Source organism: Nylanderia fulva, unplaced genomic scaffold (assembly GCF_048542155.1).
Source record: "Nylanderia fulva isolate GAGA-0341 unplaced genomic scaffold, ASM4854215v1 Scaffold10, whole genome shotgun sequence".
Taxonomy (NCBI): Eukaryota; Metazoa; Arthropoda; class Insecta; order Hymenoptera; family Formicidae; genus Nylanderia; species Nylanderia fulva.
The window spans coordinates 636,960-659,121 of record NW_028189193.1 but is presented as its reverse complement, the minus strand read 5'-3'; positions in this window follow the sequence as shown (position 1 = coordinate 659,121).

Sequence of the window (22,162 nt, the reverse complement as noted above, 5' to 3'; positions counted from 1 at the left end):
TGAGAGGTCCCTCCGGGCCTCTTTATCCCTTTCTCCCCCTCTCTCGCCGCATCCTTGTCTGTCGACGAAGAACTTTTGACCGGAGATGGCCAACCGGTCGATCATCCCTATATTCATCATAAGAAGTTATTATAGTGGGCAAGGCATCGTAAAAACCTCTCCAGACTTCCGGTTCGATCTTTCCCGAATCGAAATACTCATAATTAGAAGTAGAGTCTTGTACAAATATCTCTTACATTAACAAATCAATATTTAGAAAAGAATCGCAAATTATATCGATAGAATACTAATCTTCTACATGTACAATGTATTTATTTAATAATTCGGCATTTTAATAACAAAAAAATATTGCGTAAATAATGTATAGTAATATTTTCCGCATATAATTATTAGGGAAAGAAATTTTAGATATATTATCAAAAATTTAATTAATTAATTTAGATTTATCAGATAAATTTTTGCAACACAAGTGAATATCGCATTTACATTTACAAATTTTCAAAATAGGTCTTTCACTATTTTTGTTCTAGGTATAAAATATTAAAAATAATTAATACACGAAAATATTGAATGATAACATTTGTTCTCCGATTTTTCCGCGAGTCTCAGTTCGACGAGGTGTCGGGCAAGACACTTGATTCGAGGACGTGGATACAATTCAGCAGGCTGGTATCGAGTCAATAAGATCCCTGCCGGGCATATAGGTTCTGTCCGGGTGGTCCTGAGCTCCCGGGCACTCTCCGGGGCCTCAAGGCCTACGGAGCACGCGGACCCCAGGCGCCCTTTTATCCGAGTGACGCGTAAGACAATGTGGCCCTCGGAGTTTGATTGATACGCGATACTATCCACATATCGCTACGCCGTTCTTCGAGAAATATATCCCGTGTATCTTTCGATTACTATCACGATTATTAATAATTTGGGAAAAACTCATACGACTTGACTTTTATTACAATATAGTTTCTCTTGCGATTTATAATCGTATATGCCAATATATTTGTTTTAACGTTGACATTTTTTAAATCTGCACACGCAAAATCAAGAAAAAAATAATATCTCTCTTATTGCGAACGAAATCTGACAAATGCGACAGCTACGCGAGTTCTACTCTCGAGTCCGGATATTCTCTCGACACCCGTTGCATTAGGCGCGACGCCACTCTCTCCGTCAACCGGTTCAATGATATCTCCAACGTCCCGGCGATGATTTATTCGACGTAAGATGGCTGACTTGGGTTACCCAGCTCTCCCCTTCAGCGTAAGTACTCTAAACAGAAGCTATTGTGAACGTCCACGTCGAGATGGACGTACCCCACGCACGAAGCATGGATCTTCGATGCTACCGGACGCGCACACGCGCGCACACGGCGTGTATGTGCACGCGCGCGTACACGGGCGCATTTATGTTTGATCATCAGTCGCGGGGATCGTTGGGGTTTGGTCGTAACCTTTGATGCGGGAGAGGGCACGGACAAAATACCTGACGTAGCGGAGATAAGATCGCAAGCGTTATTTCATTCCCTATTCCTTTTGATACAAAAATTATTTTGCGGGTGGCGTATCGCAAACGAGACTCCCGGAGCTCTGCTCCGCTTCGGTCTGGACATCCTATCCCGACGGTGAAATATATATCGACCGACCGTAATGTGTCTCCGAGCCGGCTTGGACTCCAGAAGTTTCGCGAGCGCGTGATATACTCGTTTCTCGTGCAAAGATTTATAAATACTTTCCAAAAGATTGTGGTTTTTAAATTCAATTAATATACCATCTCTCTGTAATATTTTTTCGCGTGGCGTGTTGCGCTTTGACCTCACTGTATGCGCGAGGATTTAAATGTGATAATTGTGACTCTAAATCTCTTTACGGTATCGAAGCAATTATTATTTTTATCAATTCGAAAGACAGCGCATATTTCTAATTATTCGTTTCGAGAAACCCGTTATCGAACGTACGATTATTTCGCGTGAAGGCATCAACGCACGAGCCTGCACGTATAATCACGTGTGTATTTTTCCCATGGACGCGGTTGGGCCGACAACGGACGGGGACTCTGTCATGATTACATGGTATCGATGCCTTACAATGAGCCAGGAAGAATTCCGCGTAGGTATCTTCCATTCCCCACCACCTCGTAACCACCCCCTGGAACTCGCCCAAGGGTGTGTCCCGGATGAATGGTCGGCTATCTTATTGAGCTATCAATGGCCTGACTTAACCCTTCACCGCGCGACCGGCAACACAATCCACGGTCCATGAAACCTTTGATCTTCACCGACTGCACGGGCTTGTGTGTAACTATATGTTACATTATGGCTTCGCTGCACTTATTATTGCCGCTACACTACTGTTACTCGCAGCGGTTCTCACATTTCTCGGTGACACTCTTGGTACGACTCATTTCACGAAATATATTAGAGTGTTATGTACGATAACTATAATATTACAAAGAATTTGTTATATTATAGCGTTTTATGCAAATATATCGCGTGTTTATAAAATTAATTTTTTTATAAAAAATTTTAACGATCAGGGAGTAATTTTTTTGTATCTAAAAAGAGATCGACTGCATATACATAAAACGCATATATAGACAGTCAAAGGAACTACTCAAGAGAGAGACAGTCGTTGTTAAGGCGCACTTGCGAGTCGTAAACAAAGCCAATAAAATATTATATACGCAGTACAGAGCCGAGGAATGGACGAATGGTCGGAGAGGGGCCATAATAACAGCCGCAACGCATAATTGCCAGAACGATTGAATTTCTATATTACCGTGATGCCTGAGCGGTATGGCTCCGACACAACTGCATCTACTATCTATACACTTTGAAACATAGGGTCTTATTCCTCTCTTCTCTCTTTCCTAGTTTTTATAATTTCTTATTATTTCATTCTCTCTCTCTTCCTTCCTCTTTTTCTCTTTCTCTATTTCTTTTTAATATGAAAATTTAAATTTGCCAAAATGCTTCGTCAATTTTATCAAAAACTCTTATATATACAACGGAAATAATGATATTACATTACGATCATCTACGTATATTGCTTATGTAAAAAAAAATCGATAAAAATATTATTTTTTATCATTGTCTCAAAGTAGCTTTAAAAATCCATATTATAAAAATGACATAAATTTTGAAGAAGTAGGATAATATTGTAGTATTTTACATTAATATTGCGTCATCGCGCGATTTTCGAAATATTAAATTAATTTATTAAAATGAGTTATAATAATGAAAAATATAATTAAATTGACTGGGAAATGATATATTTCACACTCTCTTTGATTAGTTGGAACGCTCCGAAAAGATTCTCGCAAAAGGTCCTGTTCGTCTTGCACACGCTCTCGCCGCGCAATCTCCAACAATTCCCAGGTAAACACGCACGATTTTTCAATGGCATCGATCTCGCGTGACGCACGATTCGCGCCATAGAGCAACGAGGTGGATACGAGCCAAACGGATAGCGAGAGACGACGTACGCCCGGCAATGAGTTACCGGGCGGGGACTATAACTCCCCCGGTGATATACGACTGTATCTCGGTACCATTTGGCAGACGTAGATATATTATACGCATTCCGCCACGACGTGAATTTATTTATTCTATAATTATCGCGTACAATCGGTAATGCGCCCCGTGCGAGCGCATATGGAGGGATGCGCTCTCTCCGCTCATTTCCTGGCCATTTTCGGATGCGCCGAAGAAATCCTCGAGTCTCTGTACATATACATGCATACGATAACTAATTGTTGCGATTACGTTGTGACTTAATAATTATATTCGCGAACTCTTGCACATAATCGACTTTTCGAGTTGAAATAGCTTTTCTTAGAGACGCAGTAGAACAGCTTGTTGTGGAGTAGTATTGTCGAGTTTTATATAAACGTAATGTCGTGATGTAACATCCTTATTCCCGTTGTTAGAGTTTTCGACCAAGTACGAAATTTTAACAAATGTATATGTCATATGAAATAATAATAAATTATAAAAACTAGGAAAAGGAAGGGTAAAACTGCTTGACTCTGTGCTTGAAAATATACAGATAATAGATGCAGAGAATGATTATTATATAAAATATGATTTATTTATTTATAAACACAATATTTGTCGTTGTTTGATTCGTTAAAAAATACACATCTCCGCGTTTCTATTTTCCCTTATCAAATCATTACGAGGATATCTCTTGAAAATGTATATCCATAGTAACAAAATCAGAGCACAAGTATAGACGTTGTCGAACAGCGATCACAGAAAAGAAAGGTACGGAAGGCCGAAGTGCCGGGAGAAGTTTGAAGGAGTAATGTAGCACGGAGGGTATGACCAATCAATTACTAGTAGTGCAACTCGGGCCCCACACACAGCATCAATATTACCGGAGCCATTACCTTTCGCTCGCTACACCTTTGCCGCAGCAAAGAAGACAGAGAGAAAGAGAGATGACGAGAACCGAGAGGAGTCGCATGATGCACGCTTACAAATTCGCCTGCCGGCTATGACGTCGCCGCGACCCGTGGAAATCGAGCGTGACTCGTCCTTTTGTATGTATTGTATATACGTATGTATATACCGGGGTAATATATGTAACCGATCGGAACATCCTGCTATGTTGCATCTTCGTCACGATGCGATAAATTCGCTTCGACGGTCCATTTATTAGTCGCTATTAGATGTATAAGAGCTTCATTCCAATATTGAATAAGAATGTGGTTTGCTTTTTTTATCACGTAAAAAAAATGATACAAAGCTACGTTGTAAGGGGGACGTATTTCTATTTTCTCTTTGATACGATAATATTATATATTTTGAAAAATATTCGAATAATATAGCAAATACAGTAACACGAGAAATATTCGTCAGAAAAAATTATGCAAGAGAGAGGCCTCTTCCTTTGAGTTAAACATTATTTCAATAAAAAGAAATATTGAGATAAATTCTATTTGAACGGTACTTTAATAAATATCGCGATGCACGCATACTCCAGGCCAGTAAAGATTTGAGACCCAAGATTGAAATTGAGATTTAATTAAACATTTAAATAATAAGATTAATTTATAAATCTAACTCAAGTAATTTTTATGTTTATTCACGAGAGAGAAACAAAAATGTTTCGTAAATACTTAACCTGAAGATCACCAACGTCGTTTCGCCCGAGGCACGTCCGATACATCCCGGCCGTTTTTTCAAAGATATCGAACGGGACCGAACCACAAAAAGATATTTTAATTATCGTGCACACGATCTCCGTTGTTTTATAGTCCAATTATGGAGTCCACCCACGCGCCGACTTTGACTGCGTCGTTTTAGCGTCTGTGATTCACACCTAAAAAGAGAGATGCAATCAAATGAGGAACATTATTTCATTATTTGTACTTTCGTTTAAATATAAAATGTTTATAAAAATTCCCCATAAACGAAAATATTTAAATCGCCTAGTCTTATAAATTAAAAACAAATTTGATCCTGGAAACAAATTTAACAATCTCGACAAAAGATTGAAAGACTAATTATATTTTCTCTTTTTCTCTCTCCCTCTCTATACCTTTATAGAAAATTATAATTATTTACTTTGATGTAATAATTTTTATTTTTTGAACAGCAAAATTATTCGAATCTTTGCTAGCAGTAGAATCTCTCAGAACGATCTTGTAATATTACGCTGGTCCGCGCCCGGTAATCTAGTTCGGCTATTTTTCAACGCGCATAATAGCAACGATAAATCAAATTAAACGCGATGTTAGGTGCGCGCACATCGCGCACGCGTCGCGGAAATGCGTCCCTAAATCATCGGCGAATATAACGCATTGGGAGGATCAAAGAGGCACGGAGTAACGCCGTGGCTCTTCGCTCTTCCCGCGTTTTTATTTCGCACTCCTCCGCTCTTGCCTTTTCACGAAGACGGTTGTAATTATCCGTCCGAGTGGTCTATTTAGTTTCCGCGAAGTGTCATGGCCCATCGAAAGAGTTCTGGAGAGCGGTCTTCTCTCTGTCTATTTATCTCTCTTTCTCTTCCTATCGCGGCGTTCTTGGTGTGTGTTCTCTTTAAAAGACTTCCCAGAATAAAAGATTAACGGGATAAACGCTGGCCGATCATTTCGAAGTAACGTTTTCTCTTTCAGACGCTTTCCTAAAACAATTTACGAGACCGTGTTTTTATAGCCCGCTCATATATAGTTTTGCTTTTAGTCAGTACTCCCTTGTACTGTTGCTGTTGAGAAGATTGAACTAGCGATATAATCAAAATCTTTTCGGCCAAAGTTATATTTTATTTATCTTGGAAAGAATTGTTATATCAGTCAATCATTCTTTACGTAAAAAATTAAAAATAACAAATATTATCGTATTTGCGCAAAGTTGCAATTTTGCTCGCCTTTACTCTTAAAATCTTGAATTTTTCCGCGAAACATTCTTTCGTTTGATGCATACGCAAACCCTCCGCATAAAAATCCGCGTGAAAAATCAGATTGCATTCCTCTCCGACTGAGTCCTCGCACTGTTTCCTTCCGAACATTACAGAACAAACCACCCATAAATCTCGAGATGGACCACCCGAGTCTACCCCGTCACGTTCTCCACGTCCCATCAAACGCGTAGATTCGAGTGTCCTCCTTTTCGAGAGGAAGACACCGCTCATGTCAAGTATCGCCGTCAAGTACGCGGATTCCGCAGCGGCGCGTTCCTCGGATGTGCACTTGCCCGTTCGAGACGAGAGTGAGACGCGTCCTTTTTCTGGCGATATCCAGCGCCGAGCTGGTTACTTGCGTGCCGGTTAAATAAGCCATAAAGCGGAGGGTCGTGACATAACGCGAGGTTGTCACCACCCGTGGCATCCGGGAGGTTTCGCTGATTTATTAGGCGCGCACTGTATAAAGTCGCGTCGTGAGAAGGGGGATGAAGAAGTAGCACGAAGAATAACATCGAAGCCCGATGCAAAGAGGGTTGCGAGAGATCGGTAGCGATTCCTAGAACTGTCTTTGACGACTTTCACGGAACGCTTTCGTGCCGGAAAGATGAAGAAGCGGGTGAAGGAACGAAAAGGGGGATAAGGGAGGATCGGCTCTATCTCTTTCTCTCTGTATGCGTCGTTGGGAGCAAATCGTGAAACGCGTGTCGCGACCGCAGTTCGCAAATTTGTGCATTCATTCAATGGCGTAGTAACGATGAGTTTCATCCGATTATAAATTAATTATTATCAGGAAATATGTATATATGTGTATATATCAAGCGCGTATGTTTTTTAATGCAAAGTTTCTGCGTTATTTACGAATATTATTAATAATATTAATGTGCACTTAATAGCCGATTTTGTGTTTATTTTATATGAAAATAATAAGACTATTACAATATGTGATAATAATTTTTGATAGAAATTATATTACTATGCCGAGAAGCACCGCAATTTTAATACTGTAAATCTCAGATAAATGAAATATGATAGTTATAAAAATAATTATTAAATATAGACGACATATCTATGACGTGTTCCGCAGCCTGACAATAACCGGTGAATGTTACATCCTCGGAATATTAATGACGTCGCTGCATACGCACGAGCTCATCGAAAAATACGTCACACGGAACAACGGCCTGCTCGTCGTCACGGTACATTACTCAATGCGAAATAAAGCTCCCATTAGAAGGACGTTTACAGTCCTCGTGGCACAAAGGATGAAGTCTTATTCCAGACGTGCGACGCTATTACCGAGATTAAATGGCTAAAGACGACGAGTATATGTCGTCCGATACGATATATTTCGCGACGTGTGCTACGCCATTGCATGCGTAAATGCGTGCGTGAGAGACAGAGAGAAAGAGAAAGAAAGAGAGCAAGGGAAAGAGAGCGGGGGTGTGTATGCACCAGGAGCAAAAGTAAAGTACGCCGTTGCTGCACCTGCTTCTCGGTCCATCATGCGGCGTGTCACCCACGCTAGTTTACTGCACTGCGAACCGTGTTATGCATCTGCGAGACAAGGCGCTCGGAGGATCTATGGAGGGATTTCAGCGGTAATCGAGAGATACGCGCCATCGTCGCGGTATTTATTCCTCCTAGTCGGTGCCGACTGCCGACGCATCGCGACGACTCCGGTCCGCTCCTCGTCCGTTTCGTTGTAGCGTTACGAGTACGAGCAGCTGCCAAAGCCGCGAGAATTGGCTTCGACGTGCTCCGAAAATATTGAGAGGCATCCGAGCGCGCGAGCGAGCGAGTGAGCCCCGTAAATCAATCCGCTATCTTTGATGATGCGAGAGAAGTCTCGCTTCGGAGTAACTTGACGTAAGCGTGTCTCACTTTCACAAAAATGCTGAGAATACGAATTTAGCTGTCGCCATTATGTTGTTTCATAGTTATTGCACGAATTGGAATTGTGCACCTGCGATATAATATTTAATCATTACAATTTCATTCGGTCGCTTGTAGCTACATAAAATAATCAATAAATATAAAAGAAAATACTAAAAGATATAGAGTACGTGTTTGAAATACACGAGTTCCCGTTAAAGCGATAATAGGAAACTTTGCGTAAAGAGTACGAGAAGTTCTGAAGAGATTGACTTTCGCGATATCGCGGTTGCCCAAGTTAAATCCTGAAATCAACTTCCGCCGGGCGACTATATATCGAACAAGCGTATAGTGTATATATTCGGATAGTCCACCTCTCGGTATAATTAATTAATCCGCTGGTAATTATATGTAATCGCGGTTGCGGCTGCGCAGCAGCGCGGATCGCGCGCATAGCAAGTGGAGCTTAGACCGACGGAATCTCGTAACTTGTGATAAATTGCCAGCCGATGACTAACTACCGGATGAAGGCGTCTCTGACGTCTCGAAGAACGATGCAACACCTCCGATCTGTTTCATCCTTTAACGATGCGTTCGAAAAATACATATCTGTCAGTGGATCGTGCTGTGCTATCGCGATAAAGCATCTAGTCGGTTCACAAAGAATTCACTAAGCGCAGAGGTAGAGCCCTTAATTTAGGTTTTGCACGATTACCATGAGATATTCTATCTAGATTTATATCGCCCTCTTCAGCAAGAATATTATATGTTTTATAATGATAATTATTATTACAGTTTATTACGAGGTATCTCATCATTAACGCGCATTTATTATTAATAAAATAATAACTAATATTACAGGTATAATGCATCCGTGAATTAAGGATTCCAGAAAAATGTAAAATTATATGAAAATGTGTTAATTACTTGCGAAGCCCGTGTAAAAGAGTAGAGAGCAAAGATTATAATATATAATAGCAAAAACATTTTTTTCTCTCTACAATAATTAATTGCATTCAAGTTTTGGATTCAGAAAGATATACTTATAATGTATCGATATCGGAAGTAGACTCGTTTCGTTCGTATCGGATGTAGACTCACAATGACATTCGTATTACGAGACCGAAGTCACGCACGATCGTCATGTGCCACGTCGTTAGCGTACTGCAATGCGATCGAACACGCGTTCTACGCGTAATTTATAGTTTCCACTCGGGCAAGAAAATGACTAAATGATCGCGTGCCCGTCGGTTGCAACCCATATATAGCGTTCGATCCGGCGCGAATCGACGACGTACAATCGTAAAAGCTGTTTGATTAAAACGTGGAAATGCATTCGCGAGTGAAACTAGTCAGGTATAAAAAATCAAACATTATATCTTAATAAACTAATTGTTTTCTTTATTGAAACGAAAAATATAAATTTTGACAAGCTGAAAAAAAAAATAAAAAGACAATAGACTTAAATAAATCTTGAAATACCTACATTATTGATTTTTGAAATGCACGTCGAATTCAGATGTAGAAAAATAGTGCTGAATAATTATTCTTGAATTTGTAGTAAAAATAATATTATCAATAAAAACGCATTTAATATCTCAATATGTAGTTAAGAAATGACACTGATTTTGAATTATTCTTTAATTTTAATTTTTATAAAATCATATCTTTGCACGGAAATATTAACTCTAGGAAAGATTTCGGTACCATTTTTTATGTTTCGCAATTTGCATGTTCAACGAGGAATTACGAACGCATTAATGTAGCGAAATGCCGTACAAAACTGTAAGAATTATCAGTCCATATTAACTGTGAAACTACTCGCGCACACACCGACAAATATAATTCACCCGAAGGACTTGCGAGCCGTAGGCGCGCAATCTTGACTTTTCGTCAGTATATGGTATATAATCGCTCTGTGCACGCGTATGATAACGTCGCAATATGCCGTCTGAGAGACGTATATAAACCTCCGTTGATGCACAGGTGACTAAAAGCGCGCGGCGCGGGACCCACTCTTTCCCTATGACCAGACAAAGCCTCCAGACACGTCCTCTCTACCCGGCATACCGACATAGCGTAGACGTCTACAGTCTGCAGGAAAGCAGGATATTTTGGGCGCGAAAGCCAAGAGCGTGTAAACGAAGCCGCCCCCGCCACCATCGTCGGTCGACGTCGGTTGGTGCGTCGCGCGCCTACTTACTGGCGCATAAATCAGAATTATTACAAAGCTATTAGCGTTCCGGAGTAACACCGGTACGTGTCCTTCGTCGTGCCGTGCGGAGAAGAGGCGAGGAGGGAAAGGAGGATCCCTCGATCTCACCCCCGCGTGACACCCATCCCACCCCGTTTCCTTCCCTGGTCCTAGCACGTTTCACCGCTCCGGTTCGGGCTATAGGCAATAATTAATCATTTTGTGGTAGAAAGAGAGAATGAGAGAGGAGAGAGAGAGAGAGGAACAGCACACACAGAGGCAATTTATGACGGGCGTGCACACGTGTATATATGCATGCATGCATAGGCACATACATGTATGCATACATATACACGCGTGGGATTCACGGCGCATTATCGCGCGCGTGTGTACAGGAGCGTTGTGTCAAGTGGGCAAACCTATACTTAAGCGACATAGAATATTCATACCGTGGTGCACACTCGGTACCGATAAGAGTGTATATCGTGTGCTGCGTACTTACGGCACCAGTGATTGTGCCATTAGGAATACGGACAACGGGGTTTTCAGTATGCATCTGGGTCGGGCCGATCGGAAATCACGTGGCAGCGTGCGTGAGCGATCGATAGGGTATATATACGTCGGTGTAGGGATCCCCGGCTAAGTTAACGAGGAAAATTGGCACGCATTTGCATCTGGTAGACTTGTTTGTTGTTTACTTGTTGTTTGAAGATAATTCGTAAATTTAGAATCGAACAAAACTTTATTTTATTGTATTTATAATTTTTAATAGTCAATTGACAACCTTTCAAGGGACAAGTTTTATTAATGGAAAGCTATGCGCGCAATTTATTTATTTTACGATACACTCGGTACGCGTTTCCCAAAAAATAAAATTTAAAAAAATATTTTTCTCTCCATATTTCGTACGCAGCGATAATTTCAATTAGCTAAGGATAACACCGATCGAAGAAGGTGTGACAGATGTCTGGCGTTGCCGCTCGTCTCGGCCTACGAGAATACGAACTTAGGGAAGCATTGCGCAAGTATATGTGTCACATACTGACGGATGAGTTAAGCTCTAGGCTTTAAGTCCTGCGCTTAGCCCGTCAATGTCATCTCCTCGAGCTCAGCCCCTTCAGACTTATCGGACGTTGTGCAACAAACAGACTGAATATATGGAGCCCGCCCTCCACCTATCCCGCATTCGCGGATTTCCACGTCAGATGTCGTGCGTTAGGAAATCGCGAAAATTCCGGCTATTCGACCCCTTCAAATCTCGCCTGCAGAGGACACGATATTGCGACTGGTACACAAAGCCGGACGCCTTCTGCAATTAACTGGTATTAATATGCAAAAGAAAAGATAAGAATAAAATATAAGATTATTATTTTCGTCTACATATTTAATAAACAGTTATAATCACTTTCTTAATCAATAAGCGATTAAATTATCAGTAAAAACTCCCTCTGCTGTAAAAATTTTTAAAGAATTTTTTGAACTATATTACTGCATTATATATAATTTTTGTAAAAATTATATATAATTATAATTACATAATAATTAAATATAATTTTTATAAAATTATAAAAATTATATAGCGTGTTAACTGCAAGATAATACATAATATCAAGTAGATGTAATATCAAATGTGCAATAACATAATAGGTCAGCTTATGGTTAATATATTTTCGTATGATGTTTAGTAAACAATGTTAGATGATATATGGCAGTACATCACGTTCCATAGCCCATGGTTATACTTTCACACGCTCGTGCACACACGCGTCACAGCGTAGCCGAGTGTATTCTGTGCCACAATGTTACACTTGCGCATTTACATTCACCTACACAAAGTAGCCGTATTCAACTTGGCCGAGACTTTGACTCGAGCCAACCTAAGCAGAATCGCGACCGCAAGGCCATATGCAAGATACATTAACAAAACTCCAAAACGACTGCAACAATCGTATTGTTTTCGAAATAATTAAAGGTCTCGCGTTTCTCTTTTCAGAATATATTCGGATTAGACATCACAAATTGATGAAATCAATCTTTTTATACTAAAATAATGAGTTATTTGCAAATAAGCAAGTACGTGTCGATATATATTTCTTTATCGAAAATGTTCGATGGCGATCGAATGGATGGTGGTAGCTAATAACTAATAACATCGCACGACCTCCGGCGCATCCGTCTCGTCGCAATAATTGTCATACATAGACATGTAAATTATACGGACGGATATAAATGTCAATATGACAGGCGGTGCCGGCCGGGAATCGCCGAGGTCGGGTTTGCGTTTCTGCTAGCTCCTTCGCCGACCGGTCAAAGTGAAATCATTAGTTTGCTTAAATCAATGCGCACGTAAACGTCCGAGTTATTTATGCCCCGTCATTACGGAGACGTCCTCCGCGTCCCAGACTTCTAACCCCCCTCCATCCCATCTACCACTCGCCCTCTTCTCATGGTTTCTTCACCCTTTCGGTGTGTCTTGGTACGCTCATAGTACTGAAGAATTGTGACCTCGTGCGGTTATGAGACTTACACACAGGTATTTCTGAATGCATACGTACAAATGTCATCTTGTCTTGTGAACAATTCATGGTGCAGTGATGTTCTTCTCACGTGTTACATCGTTATAGATATCTATAAAGCATATGCATAATATTTTTTTTTAATATTAGTAATTATTTATATTGTTTTTAAACATCGTTCGAGTGCAAATATGTTGAGAAATATATTCTCACAAAATTGTAGCTACGTTTACGTAAAAAATTATCATTTTAACGAACAACGCGTTACAGCTGATCTGACCAAGCGAAATACACGTGATCCGGATAATCTTTTGCGAGATGATCGCGTTGTCTCTTCGGTCGTCTCTCTTTTGACGCGCACCAGTAAGAATTCGATTTTACTTTAGAAATCCGTGGCAAACGATAAAGTTATGATAGCTGATGTCATTTGCTAAATATTTGGTATTATATATCGTCGCGTAAACAGTAATAAAACGTTTCGAAATATACATAACTCCGGCGAAAGAGGCGAATCATCTCTCGATGATCGTGAGATGAAGACATCCATACGGTCTATTATTGGTACTAGCTGCTCAATTCTCGCAAATAATTCGGTAACAAGTAACTCTATGCATTTACTTGTGTGTGCGTGTGCACTTCTGTATCTCACATAATAATAAGTTACAACCTCGTTTTACGAAAATCATCGATTCGTAATATGATTTCAACGTACAACTGTTTTGGAAATGAATCAAAACGCATATCACTTTCGTTAATTACTTAAGCTAATATTCTAATTATTACTTTCAAATAATTTTATTTAGAAGCGCATTGTATATGGTTCGAGTTTGTGCGCATTTTCCAAATACATTGTTATTCGGAGGTTTTACGCAGTAAGATTTAACAAAATATATATAGAATTCGCGCTTTCATCATTGTCTTTTTGGAATTTTGTATTTTTTAGTTTAAACGAAAGTAATCTCTAATTAATTCTACATATGAATCTATGATTTTGAAACAAAAACAATCAACATTCTATTTTTGGTACGATCTTCGTCAAAGTAACGAAATTACATCTTGATTCTATACTAATAATATAATGATTTTATGTATCATACAAAATAATTAAAAAATGTATATATGATATAAAATAAAGGCATTATACAAAATTATATAAGGAAAAATATTATAAAAATATCGCAACACTCTAGCAGTGAATTATATGTAGATGACATTTAACTACGTGATTCTCGAATCGGTCACCGTATTAATACGCGGTTTGGCTTGGCTCCTCATTTGGTAACGGTAGCTTCACGAGATCGACGTGGACAACTGAACCCGCGTTCCCGCGACTGATCACGATGCGAAGTGACTCGAGCCCGACACGTCGGCCCGGGCCGAAGTCGATCGACCGATCGAGAAACCGCGTCGGGATAGACGCGCTTTGTAATAGGATTGATGCGGCCAGCTGGCACAGCCCGAGAGTTTCGTATATATACCGAATCCTTTAAATAACGTTGCCTAAACCAATCTCGACAGACCACGTGACACCGATCTCGTACGATCAGCTGTCCATCCGAATTTAACGCCAACTTCGCCATTCGAACGATTAATGTTCTCTCGAATAATCCCCCATGTCGAGAAAATACGAAATGCTACCGCATTATGCCACCGCCAGTAATATCGATGTCTAATTATGGCTTTTACATAACCGTGACGTCAGTTCTTTGGAATGAGAAAAATCAATCAGCTTTTCCCTCCGCTCAGAAAATAGGAGATATAATACTCTATAATTGTCACATGACGTTACTTTCCTTTTACTTCTACTAAATATACAGCATGATTCAAGATGTTATTACAATAAAAGTTATAATTATTAATATAGTTTTTAAAAGTTTTTGAAACGTCCTTAAGAAACGAAAATTGTGACGTTAAATATCGCTCGAAGAGTAGAATTTGAGAGTCTAATTTACTCTATAATTCAAATAATGCACTCTTCGGAAAAAGAATTCTCGGCCCGCGCTCGATATGACCAGGTGCGACCGGAATCAGGAGGCGCTCTGGACCGACGGACGATATGAACGGCAGGACGTAGGAATGGCAGGATGCCAAGATAGCAGTCAGCTTCGAGTCACGTACATAACAAATGATTGCGGGTTGACCGAGCGAGAGAGGAACGAAGAGAAGAGAGGCCCGCGCGAGCGCGAACGATCCACGATCTGTTGGTGGTCCGATGCTCCGGGCGTCGCATCGTTTGTCAAGCCGTCGATATGCCGATCCCGCGGCTCGATTACCATATTTTAACGCCAGCGTTATTGGCTCGCCACCGGCTACCGGAATATTAAAAGGCACGGCTGTGCATCGAGGCGCGATCTGCTCTTCTGGATCGCTGGACCGTTTTGAATAGATAAGCTTCCTGCGTCGCGAGGATCTCAGAATCGGTAGCGAGCGTAATGATCCTTGGTATCGAATAACCGAAATGCTCTCAGTGCAGTGATTAAGATCCAGTGATTCGCATAACATCGGCCGACTTATATTAGTCTCTGTGACACGAACTGAATAGAGTACCGTATATCGTTTATTATTATAAATTGCTTATATCATAAATGAAAATTCTGTCGCATTAATTTATTTATTGTGTGACAGTCCACTGGATCTTAGTTAAATCGAATCATATGTCAAGAGAGAGATTCCTTTTCGTGATTTCTGTCTGCTTACAGTAGTTCGATTACCCAGAATCAAATTAAGAAATTGACATCGTTTCCTAAAGTCGTGCGGCGAAGTACCGGACGTAGCGCGCTGTATTTGATTTCCGGCGAAATCCGTGGCTCGAGTATGCGACGTGAGGGGTGAACGCGCCTCGGGCTCCCGGGGGGAGGGGGGGGATGAGTAGTCAATTTCCTTTCAGCGACACCGGTGACATCGGCAAAGGTGACGGGACCATTTATAACGTGCGCTAATAGATCCCCGGTAAGCCGGCGTGAGGCCGTTTTACAGGTTTTCCGTCAACATCGAAATACATCAGAGGGTATAGCCCGGCCGCATCGCCCCGGCGACTAATGGTCGTCGACGTCTACCTCGACGTCCTTTTCGTCGGGAACGCGTAAGTGACGACGGCAACGACGACGACACCCCGAGATCCAACAATCGTTTCCGACTTGATAAATCGACGATATCCGAAAAATTTGTCGAACCCCTCCCGTTTAAGTTTCACGGACCATTGAAACGTTAAATGCCCCGTGAATCGGGATGAGAACTTGTTTTCCCTCCTCAAGCGGAAATCTCGCTCAAAGTGAAACGAGAATATCGATCCGATGATATCTCGCGAGGAATTTATTTTTCGCAATGTCAGATGTATAATCGCGTTATTCTTGACTTTGTTCCAGAATTTATCGATGATGAAATCAAACGATATTATCGTATTATAATAATTAATATTAATATTAAAATATTTTTTCTCTTGTATCTATATAAGATTTTTTAAAATTATTTTATATAATTTACGTTGAATTAATATTTTAGTAAAAGAGCCCCCGGTATATATCCATCCATCCTTATTAATGTGCAGCGGTTATACGCGATTAATCTAAGCCAATCGAAGTCTTTTTCTCGCGAGAGGCAGACTTTTATTTCGTTTAAACACGATCAGGAATCATTCGCGTCCTGCTGGCTAGTAAATGACCCAGCCCGCCAAAGTTGAGCGGCATTGACAGGAGATTGGAATCATCGGCTCGGCATCCGTTGCACCGCTCGACGATCAGATATGTCGAACTCACACACGACACGAACAGCCGTGACGTACATACGTGCAACCCGTCGCGAGGAGGTGCTGGTATGAAATTTAAGACACTCGCTTGGTCGGATCTTCGTTATTCTTCGCGGTAAACGCTGGCAGCATGATTCATGATGTACCGGCTGTAATAATTCGTCATGACTTCTGACCATTCGTCATTTGACGAAGAAGCGTTCGATGCGCAAGCACCCGAGATGTTCACGAAATAACGTGACTTTCTATCATTGCAATTACAATGCAAATGAAGAAGTGCGATATAGATGTATAAATTCATTCGATTATATGAAAACTTAAAAATAGGCGCAAATATAGAAAAATATAAGAATATACAATTTTTTGAAAAATATTAAAATATATTAGTACATAATTCATATAAATCGATAATATTTTTAAGCAGTATATTATTAAATTATTTTACATTTTTTATTAAAATCTAATAATGGATTAACAATGAATGATAATTTCTGATATTTATATATTTACCAAATATATAAAATGTATTTGATTGAAAAGATGAATACCTACGAAGTAGAATGCAGTTTTAATCGTGAAGATTCAAAGTCGTCTCGAGCTGATGGTTTTGGCTTACACAGAAATAATTATGGGTGCAGTAAAATCTAATGGGAGGGAGGGGGAGAGGGAGAAAAGGTTCGATGAATCTTTCAACCGCGCTTCATCAGCATCGAACTCGTACGATGAGCGGAGTGGGACTGGTCCTTGATTGCCAGCAAACGAAGTAGACGGCCGATTTCCGCTTACGAGTGGAAGTAATTTGGAGTGTAAGGAATTTCGGACCACCAAAGGTGACCACCGTCGATCGGTTGAATGGAATCCGTTGTGGCCACTTCGCTCGTCGATCGAGGATCGTCAGCGTCAGGAGGATCGGAGACTCATCTCCGTGCACTCTCGACTCAAGTATCGACGACTCACTATAATAATCTGACAGGCCTCGATCTCGTGCTCCAACATTTCTTGGCTCCTTGGCAGAGACACTTTTCTCTTTCTTTCGTTTCTTGTATAAACAATCTTTCGATTTAAAGAAAAATAATGATTGTTGCGTGAATGTATGTAAATATGTTAAACGGGAAATATATCTGACGTAAAGAATTTAAATCACAAAGAAACGAGAAAACTATTTGTCAAATAAGATTCGAAGAGTTTACAAAGAGAGAGAGAGAAGGAACATTTATAGATATAAAAAATATATATATTTATTTTTTTCAATATGTGTATATATGTGCATGGAGCAGACTCGGGTCGATTTCGGTTCGAATGTTTTCACATCGAGGATAATACTGCTTAATCATTGCCCCATAGAACCTGTTCGAATAACACATCTCATGCATCGGTAGCAGTTAAGAAAAAAGTAATTAGAATTTCTTCCGTTAAATTGACAATTATACGCTCTATTTGCTTAAATAAAAAATTTTCTACTCGATTTTATCGTTTAATCAGACAGTTTCGTTTCAATTAGCACATCAATCTTTCACGTGCGTGCGTTTCAAATTGTACAACAAAAGGCTGTTCATCGATTATATAACGGACGTTTCAAAATTTAATTTTCTAAAAAATGCCGGTAGTTAAGTATAGTAATTATTACATACGTATGCAGTTACAAAATAAGATTCATTAGATTTGAAATTACAAATAATGGTAAACATTAGTATTCATCTTTAACGCCACATTAAAAAAGAATAAATGGCAGTCTATATCGTGTAACAAATATTCGTTACACGTTTCACGTTCATTATTTTCTTCACGCGAATGTCCTGCTACGTAGCTTCGATACGATCTGGCTCGGGTAAATGGAGAGCCAAGTTACTCTTCTTCTGGCAACAACGACGTCTTAAGCTGCTCGGGCGCATTGTTGCTGCTAATGGGCCTGCAGCCACTTCGCAGCTACCGCTTGCAGCCTAATTATGATTTATAGTCCTCGTACCTACAGCATCGGGCATCGAACACCCCCTGACCGAGAAGGTAACTATGTAATCGTTGTCCTCCCACCAGTGTCCATGGGTTATTTGCAGATACTTGGCGAAGGTTATTCTGCGTCTTCGAAAGCGCGGACGACGAGAATCACAAAATTCAAATCTATATTTTATTTACGTCATTTATATCGTGATTAATTAATTTTAATTGTAAATACATGACGCAAGTATAGAGTATACGACAATAATTAAAAATATATAATTAATCATTCTTTTTTTAAATACACGACAGAGTTTGCATATTCTCTGTATTCTACTAGTCGCAGACAGGCTCAGAAATCCTCGCGAGAATAAAGGCCGGAAATCCTTTCATCTTACACCAGCACCGATTTGGGAGAGTCGACACTGTCGATGCATTACAATGCATCCTGCTCACACTCGCGTACACTAGCGTGTTCTACGTTCGATTTAGTACACGAGAATACTGCTAACGATGCCTACATAATAGAAACACGAGCCAGCGTGTCGTGGGCGACACGGTCCTCTAATGCAACGATCGGAGGTCGTTCGTGACCCGGGCGAAAGGTTTTTGTTAGGACAGGGCGGGCAGAGATGTCGAAGGAAGGAGGCGGGTGAATTGTAGGGAGATTTCAATATTTATAACTTATTGTCTCAAACTTACTGACACAACCAAAAGGATCTCCTAGAAAGATCAGACGAATTTTTATATGTCTCCGTAATGTCCCTGTGTTCTTTTTATCGAATTCTTTCTTTTACTTAAGGAAATTAATCTTTTAATATCAAATCATATTTCTTGTTAGATGCTGATAAGAAAATCTGAGTCAACCTTATAATCACAGAAATCCTTCTTACTTCCCCTTCTTTCTTTATAAATTATAATATAATACAATATATTACGCATATAATATAATGTTACGAAGCCTGATATTAAATATATAAATTTATGATTTCGTAAATATTTTTGAACATAGTAGACAATCACAACTTCTTTTACAAAATCTTTTGAAAATAATTATATCGATTAGTTTTTCTTTTCTGTTTGAATCGTTGAAATCGTCAATTGTTTAATACTAAATGAATTTAAAGCTTGAAAATAATATCTTTAAAGTTTATAATTCTGCTACATTTTTCCTGTATAAATATCGACATAAATTGTACAGTGAAATATATATAGACGCACATGCAATTAATATCATTAATCGGTCGTGGATCTTGAGATGGAAAGATTGAAATGTAGAGATGAATACAGCAAGAGATAGAAAGAGAAAAGACGAGAGAATCGGCGAATACCAAGAAGCCAGTCAGGCAACCGTGTGATGTATGTCCCCGTCTTGTCGTCCAAGTTTGTATATCCGCATCAAGTTTATATCTCGGTAATCAAATCACCCGGCATAAATTTTGCTTATACGCAGTTATGCGCGTAAAAGTGACCGCGGCAAAATTAGTCGAATCGAAAAAGAGGCGTAGCGCACTTGTGTTGTTTCTTTGCGTGATTCTATCTGCTCATCGGATTCATTAACGCGTCGATAATTAACTATCCAATAAAAATCGAACTCACGCAGAAATTTAGTTTTTCTCTCAAGTGGTACCCAAATATATCAGCGATAATCTTATATATTTGATTCATATCAAGAATATATAAATTCGAAAATGTGGGAAAGACCATGAGATAATCAAAATGAGATGTAAAATGTTTTCTGATTTAAGCTCTATGACTACTCAAGATAATATTCCGTCGTACATATATTCGTGCTTATAAGATAGCGTTTTTTGGCAACAGCGGGATACCAGCCGCTTAAAATGTTCCCGATCTTCGCGCTCGCTTTTCTATGCCGTGTGCCTGTTCTTTTCTCTTTCTTCTCCGCCGCGTCTCCTCCACCGTCGTTTCCTGCACGAGTGCAGCCCGTAAACGAGATAACGAGATCAAATTTATGGCACCAGATCCCCAACGAAAATATGATAATCGCGGCTAATGCCGAATACCGGGCATGAAGGACCGGAGTTTCGCGAGACAGGCGACGCAGACAAGTGGGGACAATGATTTTGTCCTTTGCATTCAATCGCTCTTTCCGCGCGCGAACCACATTCAGAATCGTTCTTATTACCGAACAAAAAACTCGGTCGCGCAAACACGATCGCATGTTCTCCAAGCCTTCGTCTTTCATAAAGCTTGTCCGCGACATGTGTTAATAAAAATATTTTTGTGCCGTATCATTGATTTAAATTAGAGTCTCATAAATATTTCGTTTTCAATTATTTCAGAACATCGAAGAAAGATTTTTTTCAGATCGAAGAAAATTATATCGTTCTTTAAAAAACTTTGTAATGCATTAATGTCGGAGAAGTATATTTATGTATTAATTGATTGTCACTTATATATGTAAATCTACAATTTGATCTCGCGCTCCAAGATTTGATCACCCCGATTCCTTCAGATTTCGAAAACGCAGCGATTATAGATTAATCCGAAATTCGCATAAACAGGTTATATCGCGCCATAAATCGCGACCACCAATCATCCTGCATTTCTCGTTCGTCGACAACGCGTTTTCTCTCGCGTTTCTCTCTTGATTCCTTCCCCTTCGTTCTTCTTTTCTCTTTCTTTCTCGCCGTTTGCTAGGCTCTCTTCGCCTCCCCTTTGTTTTTTAATATCGCCGTGTATTTTATATTTCTGAAATCCTATCTGATCCTCGCGGACTGATTTATATGCATGATGATACACGCGTGCCGCCACTGCCAACGAGCGGAGAGGCAACGAGAGAAAGAGAGGAGCCATCATATCTGAGGGAATCATCGGGCGGCGCAAACAGAAAATAACTGGGTTACGTTTAGTTTTATTTGATGTTGAGAAGGAAAAAGAGAGAATATGTGAAAGACGGGTGAGATTGTGTAGGGAGGAGGCGAAACGGTCGAGCATGAGAGACGGGAACCACGTTATTGTTCTTGGAATGATTCCAAATAAAGATTTCACCGCGGTTCACGATGTGTGCAGGAACCTGAATAATAAAATCCCGACGATGGCACCAACCGCTAACCCTACGTTCAGTTCTGCTGCCGGTTGGTTGCCGGTCGCGTATACGCGGCGGCGAGGAAGGTGTAAAGGTCGCGTCGTTGTAACAAATTGTCCCGCTTGGATTTACCTCAGTCGGCCGCTTTCAAGATATCAAAACGAAACGATTATCCGAAGGCAGACGTCCTACTTGGAATCAGTTTCCTTTGTGGGCGCTTCTTCGCAATGCGCGCGCCCTTACACGAGAGAGAGACGCACCGTAACAGTGTCACGGAAAGATATTCGGCGTTCCTCCTTTCAAGCGCGCTTACAGAGCTTCAGATCCGCGAGCGATACCATTTTAAAGCACACGTTTACAGCAGTCATTGTTGCCTCCCCTTTCCATTTCATAACTTAAAAAAAAGAAATAGAGAGCACGAACTTTTTGTTTCAAGTACTCCTGGTCTTG